This window comes from Balaenoptera borealis (genome assembly GCF_965194805.1).
Source record: "Balaenoptera borealis genome assembly, chromosome: X".
NCBI classification, from domain to species: Eukaryota; Metazoa; Chordata; class Mammalia; order Artiodactyla; family Balaenopteridae; genus Balaenoptera; species Balaenoptera borealis.
In genome coordinates this window covers 125,817,745-125,834,103 of record NC_138881.1, presented here as the reverse complement: position 1 = coordinate 125,834,103, position 16,359 = coordinate 125,817,745, and the positions used below count along the sequence as shown (strand labels likewise).

The 16,359-nt window shown below is 39.0% G+C and overlaps 1 protein-coding gene and 1 long non-coding RNA gene across 2 annotated transcripts in view; one reads left to right on the top strand and one right to left on the bottom strand.

Moving 5' to 3' along the window:
• PASD1 (PAS domain containing repressor 1) overlaps positions 1–15,744 on the bottom strand; it is a 182,213-nt gene extending 166,469 nt beyond the window's left edge. Inside the window, exon 1 of the mRNA XM_082376108.1 lies at positions 15,447–15,744. The gene's annotated coding sequence lies outside the window, so the exon portion shown is untranslated. The remainder of the gene's footprint in view (positions 1–15,446) is intronic.
• The window catches only part of LOC309620123, a 424,602-nt gene that overhangs the window by 369,411 nt on the left and 38,832 nt on the right, over positions 1–16,359 (top strand). The window lies entirely within an intron of this gene.

Sequence of the window (16,359 nt, the reverse complement as noted above, 5' to 3'; positions counted from 1 at the left end):
GAGACCTATGTAACCTCTTCATTCCAAGAATGGTTTTGAGTAGTCATATATTTTTATTTTAAAAATTTTTATTGAAATATAATTGATTTATAACGTGTTAGTTTCCAGTGTACAGCAGTGATTCATTTATATATATACACACATATATATGTATATATATATACATATATACATATATATTCTTTTTCAGATTCTTTTCCCTTATAAGTTATTACAAACTATTAAGTATAGTTCCCCTTGGTATACAGAAGGTCCTTGTTGGCTATTTATTTTATATATAGTAATGTGTATATGACTATACTACCCAAGGCAATCTACAGATTCAATGCAATCCCTATCAAACTAACAATGGCATTCTTCACAGGATTAGAACAAAAACTTTTACAATTTGTATGGAAACACAAAAGACCCTGAATAGCCAAAGCAATCTTGAGAAAGAAAAATGGAGCTGGAGGAATCAGGCTCCCTTACTTCAGACTATACTACAAAGCTACAGTAACCAAGACAGTATGGTACTGGCACAAGAACAGAAATAGAGATCAATGGAACAGGATAGAAAGCCCAGAAATAAACCCACACACCTATGGTCATATATTTTAAATGCATATCTTTTTTACCTGAGACATGTTCCTGAAGATGAGGGTTTAGTGTGCATTTCTGTTAAATTGGATTCGATTTTAAATGTTATGGGAGACTATATTACTGAAAAGAGCTTACAGCAACTCATTGTGAGAAGGCTCTTTCCATAACTGATACACACAAGAAATATTAATTGTGCATCTACTAAGCGCCAGGTGCTACCCTAGGCACTGGAGAACACAGAAGTGAAGAGGACAGACATGAATGGATCTGGCGTTCCTTACAGAATCAAACCACGTGCATGTTCCTTCAGTTGGTAGGTTCTCTCAGAGTGTATCGTACAAGCCCTCTAGAGGGGTTTCTTGGGACTTGCCATTTAATAAGTATGTGCCAGTTTCCAGAATCTTGCCCTTTGCTCAGTATACCTGGGGTTCACAGAGCCAGCCTGCCTTTTAAGGCTGACATAGTGGCAGACCACTGAAAACACACAAGGTGCCTGGTATCTGGCTAACGATACAAATATTTGTTGAATTCAGTGAAAAAAGTAATAGCACCAATAGTAGTATCACTTTGCATTCACATTTTTCAAAGTCAAAAGAAGTCAAGATGGTTTGAGCCTCAGATTGTACCAAGAACAGAAGAAAAGTAATTCAATTTTTTTTTTTTTTTTAGTCATGCCGCACGGCTTGAGGATCTTAGTTCCCTGACCAGAGACCAAACCCAGGCCCCTGGCAGTAGAAGCCCAGAATCCTAACCACTGGACCACTAAGGAATTACCAAATTTGTACAGTAGGTTATAAAGTTCAAAACAGAACGAAGCTCAAATAAGGTTCTGACATAAAAGTAGATAATATTTTGGATTTTGTTTAATAAAAAGAATAATCAGACCCCTACCTCACTAAGTAATTTCAGTTGTACTGACAAAAATAACTATCACTGATTTCTGAAGTGGCTGGTATCAACTTTCTGAGTGTTTCTGTATCAGACACTAAGTTTCCTTATCATGAATATCTCTTTTAAAATGGAGAAGGTGGAAAATATTCCTTCATTTTCTTTAATAATTTTATTAACTGTTCTTCAAAGAATAGCATTGATTAAAAAAAAAGATATTAGGGGGAAGCCCAGCTAAAAGTTCAAACTGCAAAAATGTAACTCAAAAGAAAATATTCATCATCACCAGTGTCGATATAATTCCAGGAAATAAGAAAATTTCATTGCTTATTTTTGCAGTCAAAATTTCTCATATTGTCAGTGTAAACTTGACTACTTTACAGAGCAGTGACCAGGTTTTAAAAAAAAAATCATTTCATCTCCACCTCCCTTCTTGAAGCAGATGAGAATGCCCCTGATATCCTATAAATATGATAGTGCAAATGGTTAGAGAGAGAGATGAAGTACGTCTTTGAACAGCAAGGCTAACTCATCAGACATGAGATTTCTGTTTCTGCAGGCCATGTATACTGAGATTCCTGCTCAACATCCTCAGTCCCTCAGAAGGAAACTGTCTCTAGACAGGCAATCAGTGAAGAGCAACAAAATGGGCCCTTCCAGTTGAATATACCCCACTGTAATAAGTCCCAGTACGTGAAGTCAAAATATCTGGATAAAAGATAGATAATTTCCTCTGACAGCTGGATGATTTGTCTATGGGCCCAAACCAGGATCTTGTTCCTAGTCCCACTGAGCAGGCCACTCTTGGCTGGGTCCCAACACATGAGAGTGTCATATGTTATGTCAAGGCCCACAAACGGATCTCTGTAGGCATCCATGGCTGGGGTAGTGCACACATATTGGTGTAATGGCCAGATGCTGAGTGCTAGCAACCCAATTTCCCAGTATGCTTTGATGCCTGCAGCTTCCGGACCCTTCCCTGCCACAAATGAAGAAGTTAAGCTAAAGGACTGTGCTTTAATACAATACTTTCAGTGAGGTTTCTCCACAGTAACAAATGCAAGGGAGGAAATTGACAGAAGTTTGACATTTTCTTGATTGACTTTAACACTCATCACAATGATGAGAAGGTTAATGCATCCAGAGAGATGAAACGCCAAAGACATTTAAAAAATATTGACACCATGTCAGTCTTTTAAGTTGTTATCATACTTAAAAACTATAGGGTGTGGTTGCAAATGGACTAAATAATGAACAATAGCATAAAACAGCAGGAGCACTGCAACTTAACGAACTTTGCTTCATTGTCTAAGGTTCATTGATAGAAAATACCAGCATAATTCAATTATTTGTAACGTGGAAACCAAGGCCCCGGGAGGAGAAGGGACTTGCCCAAGTTGGGAGCAGAGACAAGACTGGAACCCAGACATTCCTGGGTGTTAAGCCAGTGCCTTGTAAGCCCTGCTGCATCCATAAGTCAGCAAGGTACACCTTTTCTTATTAAGGGTGCACGAATTCTAGCACATGGCTCATCAGAACTTATAGAGCCATCAATGTCTGCAATAAAAAGCTCAGCTAGATTTCCTTTTTAATGAAAGGATTAAAGATACCATTTGAGAGAACATTGTTTATTTGCAATATGTCCTCCTGTTAAGCTTGATTTAGTGTTTAAGCAGAGAGATCTAATCTCATACAAATCTCAACAGTAAATATTCAGGTTTCAAATCAGACAAGGTATGAATTCTACCTCCATATTTGTGTTCCTCTCTCTAATTGACAATGCAGCCTTTTGCTGCCATTTATACAGGGAATTGTGTGTCTCACCTGTAATCAGATGAACTCTTTGAATTAAATACTGCTCAGTTCCCTTCTGCTTTGAAGTTTTCTTTAAACAATCAGAATCTACAAGTTTCTTAAATTCAAGCAGACATTCATTTTTGTTCGCTGAAGTGTTATTTTTTTCTGATTTCTATGTGGAGGTAGAAGAAATCTATAGAGTTTTGAAGTCTTAATTATAACTGAGTTTATATATTGAAATTCTAAACACTTAAAGACAATGTTAGATATTTGCATGCTGGGTGGCATACACTCAAAACTTGTCTGATTTCCCACGGGTTAATGCAGAGGGCAGAATTTCAATCATTTGCTCATCCTGACTTCTGGCTTTTCACGTCAGCAAACGTTTCCTGATTGATTGTGCATTCTGAACAGGGCTCTGTGGCAGACCCAGAGATGAGATGGAGAGGAGGGGGTGGAGGAAGGAGAGAGGTGAAGAGGTACAGGGACGACTAAGCCCTGCATTTATCCTCCCATCACTTGTGGTCTAGAAGGAGTATTAAGACAGGGACATATGTATCACTCAGGAGGGTCAATGGAGGGAGGAAGTGTTCCAGGGCAGAGTTTCAGGAAGGCCTCCAAGAGGAGAGGGGATGGGAACTTGGCTTTAAAGAATGGGAGCATTTCAACAGGCATACCTGGGAGGGCTGGGAACAAGAGAGTATTTCAGGTGGAGGGAAGAGCAAGAGCAATGGTACAGAGGTGGGAAAGGGCAGATGAGACTGGGGACTGAACGGAAACAAGCGCATAAACTTTGATTGACTGTGTTTGGTAGAGCTCATGAATGCAGCAAAGCCATATGGCTGGCTAATTAGAAGCAGTCATTTCAATGCTCTTGTGGCATTAAGATAAGCTACAGGCAGCTCACAGTCCAAAGCTTATTTTTGTGACTGTAATCCATCTAATGGCAATGGCTTGTGGACTATTGTCTAGCCAGGCCCCACTGGAAGTTTCTATCAAAGCTAATAATGAGAACTGGGAGCTCCAAGGACCTGGGACAGATGTAGAGCCTTCCTCTGTGTCTGACAAGGTACCATAATTCTTGTGTTTGCTTGGAACTTTGTAAATTCAAGACAGAGCAGGGGAGTAGAGGCCAAGGCAGACTGTTTCTTTTTGGTGAGTCCCATAAGCGCTCTGAGGGAATCCTCAAGCAGCAAGCCTCTGAAATAACATTGACTGATTTCAGAACGTGCAAAGATAGAATCTGTAAGTCTGAGGCTGGGAGCTGTAATTCTCTACAGCTGCTCTCTAAACAAAAACCCACAGATGCAAACTGGAGCAAACAATTTAGAAAAATCAAGAAAAGTCTGTTTGTACAATAGGCAAATTTTAAAAATACCTTCCAGAAATTTCCATTTTCCATTTGCATTGGGACACGGCTCAAAGCTGCCCTCTGAAACATATGAAACACAGCTACAATCCCCATAGCAGGAAAGAAAAGACCCAAGAAACATTCATCATACCTATACTGCCAAATGCTTTGTGTGAATGCTTTAATCCACATGCTCTTGCCTTACTAAGACCATCAGAATCTATGATGATCATACATTGTGCATTTGACAGTAGTGGCCATGACTGGTCACCCCTTTCAGGCACTAGCACTTGGAATCAAAATAAAGAGTCTTCACTACTTTATAAGAGACCAAGGCACAGAAACTTGATGCACAAAAGGTGATTGCTTTTCCCTACTACAAACACTGTCTCATGTTCATTGATTCATTTATTTTCATTCAACTAATATGTGTTCTACCCCAGCAATTTGAAGAATGGGCTACATAATATTTTAACTTAGATTTATTAAAGTATAATTTACATACAATAAAATTCACCCTTTTTAGTATATAGTTCTATGAGATTTGCCAAACACGTAGAGTTAGTATAACTATCACTACAATCAACATATAGAACATTTCCAGTACCCCTAAAACTTCTCTTGTGCCCCTGAGTAGTCAACTCTTTCTGACATTTCCATTTCTTGACAAATGTTGATCTTTTTCTGTGCCTTTAGTTTTGCTTCTTGCAGAATGTTATATAAATAGAATTTTACAGTATGTAGCCATTTGAGTCTGGCTTCTTTCACTTAGGTTAATGCGTCTGAGATTCATCAATGTTGTTGTGTGTATCCCTAGTTTATTCCTTTTTATTGCTGTATAGTATTCCATTGCATGGATGTACCACAGTGTGTTTATCCTTTCATCTGCTGAAGGCCATCTGAGTTGTCTGCAGTTTTGAAAGTTATGAATAAAACCTTTACAAACAATCACATACAGGGCTTTGTGTGAACATAAGATATCTCAAACTCAACATGTGAAAAACTAAATTATTGATATTTTTCTCCAACCTGCGCACCCATAGCCTTCCCTGTCTCATTTGATGGCAATTCTATCCTTCCAGTTGGTCATGCCAAAAGCATCTGCATCAAACTTGTCACTTCTTTCATGCTACAGCAATCTGGCAGCAAATTCTGATGACTCTACCTTCAGAATATATTCAGAATCCCACCAGGTTTTACTACCTCCACTGCTACCACCCTGGCTCAATCCACCCTTATCTCATATCTAGATTACTGCCTTAGCATTCTAAATGGTCTTCCTGCTTTGCCCCTTGACCCCTACAGTGTATTCTCAATACAGCAGCCAAAGAAATCCTTCTAACGTGTTAAGTCAGATCATGTCACTCCTTTGCTCCCCATTTCACTCAAAGGGAAAATTCCAAGTCCTAACAAATGTCCTGTAAGGCCCTGTACTATCAGGTCCCTTTTCTTGTTACCTGTCTGATCTTCTTCTGCCACTCACCTTGCTCTCTCTGTTTCAGCCACACTGGTCTCCTTACTGTTCCTCAAACATGTGTCTCACTCCTGCCTCAGGGCCTTTGCATTGATGGTTCCCTTTTTCTAGAATGCTGTTTCCCCAGAATGTCATAAGGTTAATTTCCTCACCTTGTTCAAGTCTTTGGTTAAATATCACTTTCTCGATGAGGCCTATTCAAACCACCTTCTAATATATCATCCTGCCCCAACCTCACCATCCTCCCCACATATACACTGTACTTTCAATCCACCTTACCCTGTTCTACTTTTTCATTTTCATAAACATTTATTACCTTCCAATATACTATCATAAAATTCATATATGGATCATGTTTACCATCTGTCTTTTCCTGCTTACATGTAAGTTCCATGAGGGAAGAAACTTTGCTTTATTCACTGATGTATTTCAATCACCTAGCACACTGCCCGGAATAAAATTGGCACTCAACAAATATTTGCTGAACGACTGAAAGAACTCCCGCAAGAACAATACTCTGTGTGCAGTTTCCTAATACTCAGTTCCAAGCTGGTCTTTATAAAGGTCTTCATGAGCTACAGCAGCCTGAGTGTCATGTGAAGAGGAACTGTAAATTTGGAGAGTCGGGGAAATGCACTGCCAAGAATCCACTGAGTGTCATAGTGCCAGGCCCTGGGACATTTAGCTGATCTACATCGAAGTCTGGCCTCCAAGGGCTGCAACATCAAATGTGTTCCAAGTAGTCAGTGTAAAAGAGGAAAACTACTCAGTATGTACAGTGCCTCCAAGGGCACAAAGGAAATACCACACTGAGCCAGTGATCCCAGAACTCAAAAATAACCAAATAACCATTTGGGTTGGGCTAATCCCTCTGATATCCTAGTTAAGATGGCAAAAATATGAGGGGATTTTCACCATACTGAATGAGCCCTCCTGACCATCTGCCAGTTAATATAGAAGTGTTCTGCTCAAGAAAAAATTGACTCGTGCTTTCTGATAAATTCTAGGATATTCTTGAAATTGTCTGCTGACCCAAAAGTGCAGATGAACACATAGTCCATTAGTATTGGTTGAGTGAACAAATGAAACTCTGGGGTCATGGAATTTACTATATGAAGTAGAAATAGCATTGGATTTAGGGAAACGAAGTCTGAATTTGAGTCCAAATACTCCTATTTATTTGCCTTATGATACCACATCTTTGAGACTCAGTTTCCTCACCTGTAAAAAAGCACAATGATTCTTTCCCTGACTACCACACAGAGGAGGAATAAATGAGAAAATGGATATGAGAGTTATTTGTAAATTGTGAAAAATGGAACACATATGTGTTGTTATGCATTATAGAGCTGAAAAGTCATCTAAAGCAATCCTCTTGTTAAATGGAGAGATCCTGACTTCTCATAGAGGGGGCAGATGCGTGATCAAAGTCACACAATGAGGCAATGGTATGGCAGACTAGATCTAGAAACCAGGCCTCTTGACTCACAATCCAGTTCACTTTTCATTACACCACAACTGTTTTGTGTTTCCCTGAAAATAAGGAGAGATGCTGAGAGTCAGAGGAGACCAAAGCACCTAGAGTTAGCTAGGACAGAGTACAAAAGAAGAAAAACCTGCACAGAGAGAAAATTAAGGAGATTCACAGAGGATCCCTCTCAAGGATTTGGCAGAGTACTAATCAGCACATGCATATGAGAACACTAGCCAAGGCTAGAGAAAGAGCTTTCCTCCAAATTCAGGGAATCTATGCTTGGACTTCTAATAGAGCTGGGAATAGAGCCAGTTCCCACCAGCCACACTGGAAATCTCATGATTCACAGGGTATAGTATAGAGTATTTGGAAGCGTCTTGCCTCTGGTAGGAAATAACTAAGTATAGAACAGATGCTGCTGTTTCCTCCTAAAGCTTTAAAGAAAACAGGAAAAGATAAAACTATTCCAAGTAACCTAATTCCAAAGCAGAAAAAAAAGTTAAAGAAGAATGTAAAAATATCCAACACAAGCAACAAAATACAGGCAAACTGAATCCAGCAACATATACATATACAATGATCAAGTGGGATTTATCCCAGGAATACAAAGTTGGTTCAACATCTGAAAATCAATTAATGTAACGTAATATCAATAGAATAAAAAACAAAAATCACATGATAATCTCTATAGGTGTAGAAAAACATTTGACAAGATCCAACACCCTTTCATGATAAAAACTCAACAAACTAGGAATAGAAAGGAAATTCTTCAACCTGATAAAGGGCATCTACAAAAAACCCATAGCTGACAAGACAAGACACAGACTGGGAGAAAATCTTTACAAATGACATATCTGATAAAGAACTGTTATCCAAGATATACCAAAAATGCTTAAAACTCAGCAATAAGAAAACAAAAGACCCAATTAAAAAATGTACCAAAGACCTTAACAGATACCCTACCAAAGATATATAGATGGCAAATAAGCATATGAAAAGATGCTCCACATCATATGTCATTAGGGAGTTACAAATTAAAACAACAATGAGATACTGCTACACACATATTAGGGAGGCCAAGGTCCAAAACACTGACACCAGCAAATGCTGGCAAGGATATGGAGCAACAGGAACGCTCATTCGTTGTTGGTGGGAATGCAAAATGGTACAGCCACTTTGGAAGACAGTTTGGCAGTTTCTTACAAAACTAAACATACTCTTACCATACAATCCAGCAATTGCACTCCTTAATATTTATCTAAAGGAGTTAAAAACTTATGGCCACACAAAAACCTGCACATGGATGTTTATAGCAGCTTTATGCATAATTGCCAAAACATGGAAGCAACCCAGATGCCCTTCAGTTGATGAATGGATAAACAAAGAGTAGTATATTCAAATAGTGGTACAATGGAACATTATTCAGTGCTAAAAAGAAATGAGCTATCAAGCTATGAAAAGACATGGAGGAAACTTCAATGTATATTGCTAAGTGAAAGAAGCCAATTTGAAAAAACCCACATATTGGAAAAGGCAAAACAGTGGAGACAGTAAAAGGGTTAGAGGTTGCCAGAGATTCATGGGGGAGGGAGGAAGGAATTAATAGGTGGAGCACAGGGGGGCTTTAGGGCAGTGAAACTATTCTGTGTGATACTGTAATGGTGAATACAAATCATTACACATTTGTCAAAACTCATAGAATGTACAACACAAAGAATGAACCTTAATGTAAACTCTGGTCTTTAATTAATAATAATGTTTCAATATTGTCTCATCAATCGTAACAAAGGTACCATACTAATGCAAGATGCTAATAATAGACAAAACTGTATGGGGTGGGTGTTAGGGCACATATGGGAACTCTCTGTACTTTCCACTCAGTTTTTCAATAAACCTAAATCTCTCTAAAAAATAAAGTCTATTAAGTTAAAAATATAATTTAGAGTGTCAAAAAATAAGAAAACTCTTAGCAATAAACCTAACAAATTATGTGCAAGCCCTTTATGGAGAAAACTGTAAAATTTTTTGAAAATTCTTTTAAAATACATAACTAAATGGAGAAACATATAGTGATCTTGGATAGGAAGATTCAATATTTTAAAAATATCAATTCTCTCCCAAATGGATCTATATATTACATGCAGTACCAATATAATTCCCAAGGTTGTGTATGTGTGTGTAATTCAAAAAGCGAATTCTAAAATTTATGCTGAAAAACAAAGGCCCAAACATAGAGTTGAGAAATAAATGCACATGTACACAGTATCCTAATAGATGACAGAGAAAGAATTGCAAATCATTGAGGAGGATGGACTACAAATACAAATGGTTCTGAGAGGACAGTTTAACTATACACAAAAAAAATGAAAAGAAAGGAAAATAAAAGAAATGTCAACATCACACCATATGAAAATCACTTAGAATTCTATTAAAGACTTAAATGTAAAATACAAAACTATAAAATATTCAGAAGATCGTACAAGCATACAACTTTATGATCTTGGGTTAGAGAAACAAGCACAAACCAATAAGGAAAATGATCAACTCAACTACATTAAAATTAAGAACTTCTGTTCATTAAAAGAACCCCTAAGGAAAGTAACAAAGACAAGCTACATGCTGGAATAACATATTTAAGTATACAAAGCTGATAAAGAATTAATATCTAGAAGTTGTAAAGAACTTCTAAAAATCAATAAGAAAATTATAACCTAATAGAAAAACTAGACAAAAGACACATTTTGAAGGAAATGAACTGCATGGGGTCCATAAACATACAAACATGTGCTTAAGACCATTTTAATCAAGAAAATGAAAATTAAAACAAAAATGATATATTTCATACCTACCAAATTGACAAAGGTAAAACAGAGAGTATTCATAGACAAGATGTGGGGCAACAGGAACTTGCACCCACTGTTGGTAGTAATATAACAACTACTTTGGAAAAGTTTGGCATTACCTGCTGAAATTGGCATCCCCTTACCCTATAACCCAGCAATTATATTCCTTGGTTTGGAGAAATTGTTTCATATGTGCATCTGGAGGCGTATAAAAGAACAGTCATTGTAGTGTTGTTTGAAATGTGCATAAGCCTGAAACAATCACCCAACTGTCTACTAATAGAATACATAGTGATACATTCACACAATGGCATACTATGCAGCAGTAAAAATGAATAAATTATAGTTACATGCACCTCACAAAGCTGAATCTTAGGAACATAATGAGGGAAGGGAGCAAGTCACAAGAGAAAACAAGGAGAAAATACATGATATGGTTCCGTTTATATTAGGAACAGGCAACACTAAACAATATGTAGTAGGGGTACATACAGTAAAACTATAAAAAAAGCAGGTGAATGATTAACCCAACACTAACAACAGCATTTACCTGTAGTCTTTGGGGGATGAAGAATGAATGTGATTGGGTAGAGGTTTAAAGGGACTTCCAAGGTGCTAGTTAGGTGTTCATTTTATAATTTAAACTCTACATGAACAATTTACATATTCTTTTGTATGTACAGTTGACCCTTGAACAACATGGGTTCGAACTGTTTGGGTCCACTTATACGTGGATATTTTTCAATAGTAAATACTGCAGCACTACACAATCTGCAATAGGTTGAAATCTGTGGATGTGGAATCATGGATACAGAGGAACTGTGGATATGGAGGGCCGACTATAAATTATACTTGGATTTTAGACTGTGTGGAGGGCCAGCGCCCCTAACCCCCGCCTTGTTCAAGGGTCAACTGTATTATGTATCTCATTAAAAGCTTTTAATAGTAAAGGATTAACAAAATAACAAAGGAATAACAAAATAACAAGGAATAACAAAAATATTTTGCAGAAGAAAAACGAAGTGAGGGAACTCAAACTAACGGAACAAAATAGAGAATCTGGAAACAGCTCGCCACATATAAGGAAATAAGTGGGGGAAATGATGGTGCATTTACTATATAATCCTAGGACAACTGGTTATCTTTATATAAAAGATGAAAATAAAAAAGTATATCTTGGGAGTTCCCTGGTGGCCCAGTTGTTAGGATTCTGCACTTTCATTGCCGAGGGCTCAGGTTCAATCCCTGGTCAGGGAACTAAGGTCCTGCAATCCCCGTGGCATGGCAAAAAAAAAAAAAAAAAAGTATATCTTTACTTAACATCATACCAAAAACCTGTCAATCTTCAGGCAGATTAAATATCTAAATGTGAAAATAAGGTCTTTAAAATTCTTAGAAGAAAAAAATTAAGATTTTTATATCTTCTGGATAAGGAAGAATTAAATAAGTAAGACTCCAAAAGTATAGCCTGTGGGAAAAAAGTATAGCCTGTGGGAAAAAAAGTATAGCCTGTGATTTTGATTACATTGAAATAAAAAATTTCTGTGCATCAAAAATAAATGTCAAGCAATAGCATGGAAGTATTTAGAACACTTATTCCTGACAAGGGAGTAGAATATATAAAGAATATACTAAAAACTCTTATTAATCAAAGCTGAATAAACAAATGCATTAAAAATTGAACAAAAAAATAGAATCAGGGAATTCACAGAAGAGAGCACCTGAATAAACTCATGAAAATATGTTCAACCTCACTAGTAATCAGGGAAATGCAAATTTAAAACATATCCCTCATGACTGGTAAAATTTTAAAATTCTGATAATACCAAATTTTGACTCAGATGTGAGAAACTGGAACTCCCAAACACTGCTTCTGATGGTATAAATTATCATAACCACTTTGGAGAGAAATTTGGAAATATTTAGTAAGGTTAAAAATGTGCATAACCTATCGCCCAGAAATTGCCTTGGTAGATATATACCATAGAGCAGTGGTTCCCCAGACTGCTTGGGGTTCCTGAGAGCCTTTCAGGGGATCTACTAGATCAAGAATCTTTTCATAATAATACTAAGGCATTACTTGGGTTTTTTTTTTTTTTCCTCGTGAGTATACAGGGGAGTCTTCAAGAGGCTACATGACAGGGCTTCCCTGCTGGCGCAGTGGTTGAGAATCTGCCTGCCAACGCAGGGTACACGGGTTCGAGCCCTGGTCTGGGAAGATCCCACATGCCGCGGAGCAACTGGGCCCGTGAGCCACAATTACTGAGCCTGCGCTCTGCAACAAGAGAGGCCGTGATAGTGAGAGGCCCGCGCACTGCGATGAAGAGTGGCCCCCGCTTGCCACAACTAGAGAAAGCTCTCGCACAGAAACGAAGACCCAACACAGCCATAAATAAATACATTAATTAATTTTTTAAAAAAAGAAAAGAAAAAAAAGAGGCTACATGACATATAATATCACAATATATTGGAGGTAGGAAAATCCAGCTCTCTTCTATTAAACCAGATGTTAAAGAGATTTGCAAAGAACAAACAATGCCACTCGTCTAATTTTTCTTGTTTGTTTTGGAAAACAGGTTTTTTTTCCATTAAAATGTTATTTCTAAACGAACAAAGAAAATATTTACATTTTTCACCTTTAGTTTCTATTATGTTGACATAAACAAAAGCTCTTCGAGGTCCTCAATTATCCATGAGTCTCCAATTGGACTCATTCACCAAATGTTTGCTAAGCACATTCTCGGTGCCAGGCCTTGGATTGGGTTCTTTATGGCACAAGGGAGCACTCACTTCATAAGTGACACAACACACCCCAGCTCCTCTGCTCTGAGACGCTGGACCTGGTTGATTCCTCCATAGGCAGGTGACCCCACAGAAGACTCAGGCTATTTTGTTTATAGCACTGAAAGCCTTGGCTACTTTCCTCCCTCCCAACCATGAGATGTTGGAATTCCCTAGTTGTTCCACCATCATGTTACCACTGTGGTCATCTACCAACCTCAGGGCACAGAGCCTGGGAAGATTCCAATTAGTTCCAGTGGCATCTGCGCTCCTAGCTTCAGTCCAATAAGTTGCCAAGTAATAGGAGAAAGATGGAAACAGACCATATCTGTGTCCATATTTAATTTCCAGCCAAGTTCAACTAGTTACCACTGTAGAACCTTTGATTTGAATGCTGTTTCCTCTTAGCCATATTCCCAACTCATTTGAGGTCCTTAAATGTGCCCCTAGAGAGCTGTAGTTATTAAGATTATGGGACTCTTCACAAACACTAATATAATACCACTATTCAACTCATCTGAGCACATGGGCATTACTAGCCACTGAGAGGACTGCTTGATGTACTTATGGCTTTTTAAAAATTCATTCCACAAATGTTTGGTTTACCACACTTTTCTGCAGGTCTCCTGTGTGCCAGACACTGGGAGATGTACTCTACCCAAACATACGCAAATACATCAGTGGTATTTTCTTCACCTAATCCTTGTAATAGCCCTAACAGTTAACAACTTCATCTTTGTACAGACCCAGGACATAGACGGATTTCAGTGTTAATGCTAATGCTGCTTGCTTGTTGGTTCCATTTGAAAAATGGAGGATGGGGGTAACAATGACAAGAGGGGCCTGATCTCGTGGACTTTGTGGGCTGCCCATTAATAGAGAGGGATCTCTCTCCATGGTTTCCCTACCTATCCATCACCTCTCTATCTCTCTATCATCTCTCTACATACTTAATAATCTATAAATGTTTTGATGGAACACACATATATGTATATATACACATATGTATATGCATGTTGTTCCCTCATTTGATAATCCCAAGAATGGATATTACACACATCTTATAGATAAGAGGGGGCTCAAAAGCAAAAACTTTGATTAAGCCACTTGTCTGAAATCATAAAACACCTAAGTGGTGGGCTATGGCCTCCTGCCCAGTCCTGCCTGATTTCCATGAGCTTTCTCAACAGTCTCCAAATCCCATCCTATAGCCTTCTTTGACTCCTCAGTAGCCATCTTCCTTGCATTCCCCTAATCCAAAGAAGGCCAGAGTAAAAAATTGAGTGGGCAGCTTCCTCAGAGCCCACCAAAAGCTGCCATGGGTCCTACCTCCAAGCTTTGAAGACCTAGGGAAAATCTACTCCCTCTGCCCTATGACAGCTCTTTCGAAATATGAAGAGAGGTCATGGCCCCTGAAGATCATTTCTGCCATTAACTAGCTGTGTGACCTTGAAGGTTATTCCCTTCTGAGCCTGGGTTTCCTAGACCATTGATTGAAAAAATTGGATTAATGCTCTAAATTACCTTCCAGCTCTGAGATTCTATGACTCTAGATATTTTTTAAGAGTCAGTTCTTCTCGGTAAAAACGAAAGTACTCTGATTTGAATTTCCAAGACTAGAGAGCACACTTGTGGATTAGCTGATCTGTAGAAGGCAAAGATATTTGGCAGAAGATGAGCTCTTGAAGAGCTGAAAATCAAAGCAGCCTGATCCCACATCACTTGAGCAAAGTTGCAACATAGCAAAGCAAAACATCAAGCCCAATTCGGCTGCCACCCCTCTCCAACATGACTCTTATGAATGTCATTTGCCAGCTGGCTTCACATGATCCCTTACAGGCAAAGTCCCTGCTAGTATAAGGGAATGAAAGAAGTACTGGCCTGGGAAGTAAACAATCCAAGTTCAGGTCTCAGCCCAGCCACTTTGGGGCTATTTTACTTTAGGCCAGTTGTTTCACCTCTCTGAGCTTAAGCTTCTTCATCTACAAAGTGGATGACAATGGTGACAATTCCTGCCCTATGTGGCCTTCACTGGATTGTTATGCAGTTTTAATGAGAGTAACTGTCAAAATTCAGTGTGACCAGCTGGACAGGGAAATATCAGTCACACTTCAAATTTCCCCTATAAGTGTTTTGATAAAAGCCAAACAATGGAATCTTCCTAGAAGAATACAAAGAGAGGAGATAATACCTGAGGCCAACACTTGATTTAAGGGTAGGATTCAAGTTGGTCACAATCACAAATGATGCGCTTACCTTGTGTGCCCAGAACCAGAGGAGGCTGCCCACAACCCCAACCAGCCTTGATGACTCCTGGAAGGGCCAGGTCTCTCCACTGTTGACTGCTCAGTGGCAAATGGTGGAAACATGCTTGGTGGATAGAAAACAACACGGTCTCCCATGGAGAGGAGGGTGGCATCATCCAGCCTGGTCCTCCTCCTTCTGAGCCAGGTTTCCTCATTTCTTGCCCCGTGTAGTCTTTGCAGAATCCCCGGGGGAACAGGCTGTCAGTCGCTGGCTCAAGCAGCTAGGTGATTCCTAAAATGTCATCTCTTCTCACTAAAGCCTAGGGACTACGAAGAGCAGAACTGGCTAGGTTGACAAGATCGTCTTTGCTGTATGACTCATTCCTTTCACCGGGAGACCTGCAAGTAAATTACCACAGGAGGAATCTTTTTATGGATGTTCCTCTAGGCCCACGCAGCCAAAGCCAACCGGAACTGAAAGAGTCTGAGGGGCTTTGAGGGCCCCGGCAGCCAGCTGGCCAGGTGGGTGGGGAGATATACAGGCAGGTGGGTAGCTGGGCCAGCAGGTGAGGGCTCTGGCTTGGTACCCAGGGACCTGCTGGGAATGGGAAGGAGACATAATCTACCTGAACCCAATCATTTGTTCACAATGAGATTGGAGTCCAGTCTAGATATTTGCAGTTGCTGAAGATCTTCAGAAATTTCAAAGAGTAAACGGAGTACTAGGTGTCATGCTTCTCTTCCTTCTCATGTCTTAAGAGCTAGAAGAGGTAGAACTTCGGTCTGCTGAGCCTGGACCATGGGTAAGCCTACTCAGTAGACCTCTTCCCAATGACACTGACCAGTCAGACCCCACGTCATTCCCTGTTTTCCAAGCTCTAGCCAAAAAACATCTCAAGCTCTTCAAAATATCAGCAAGAGCC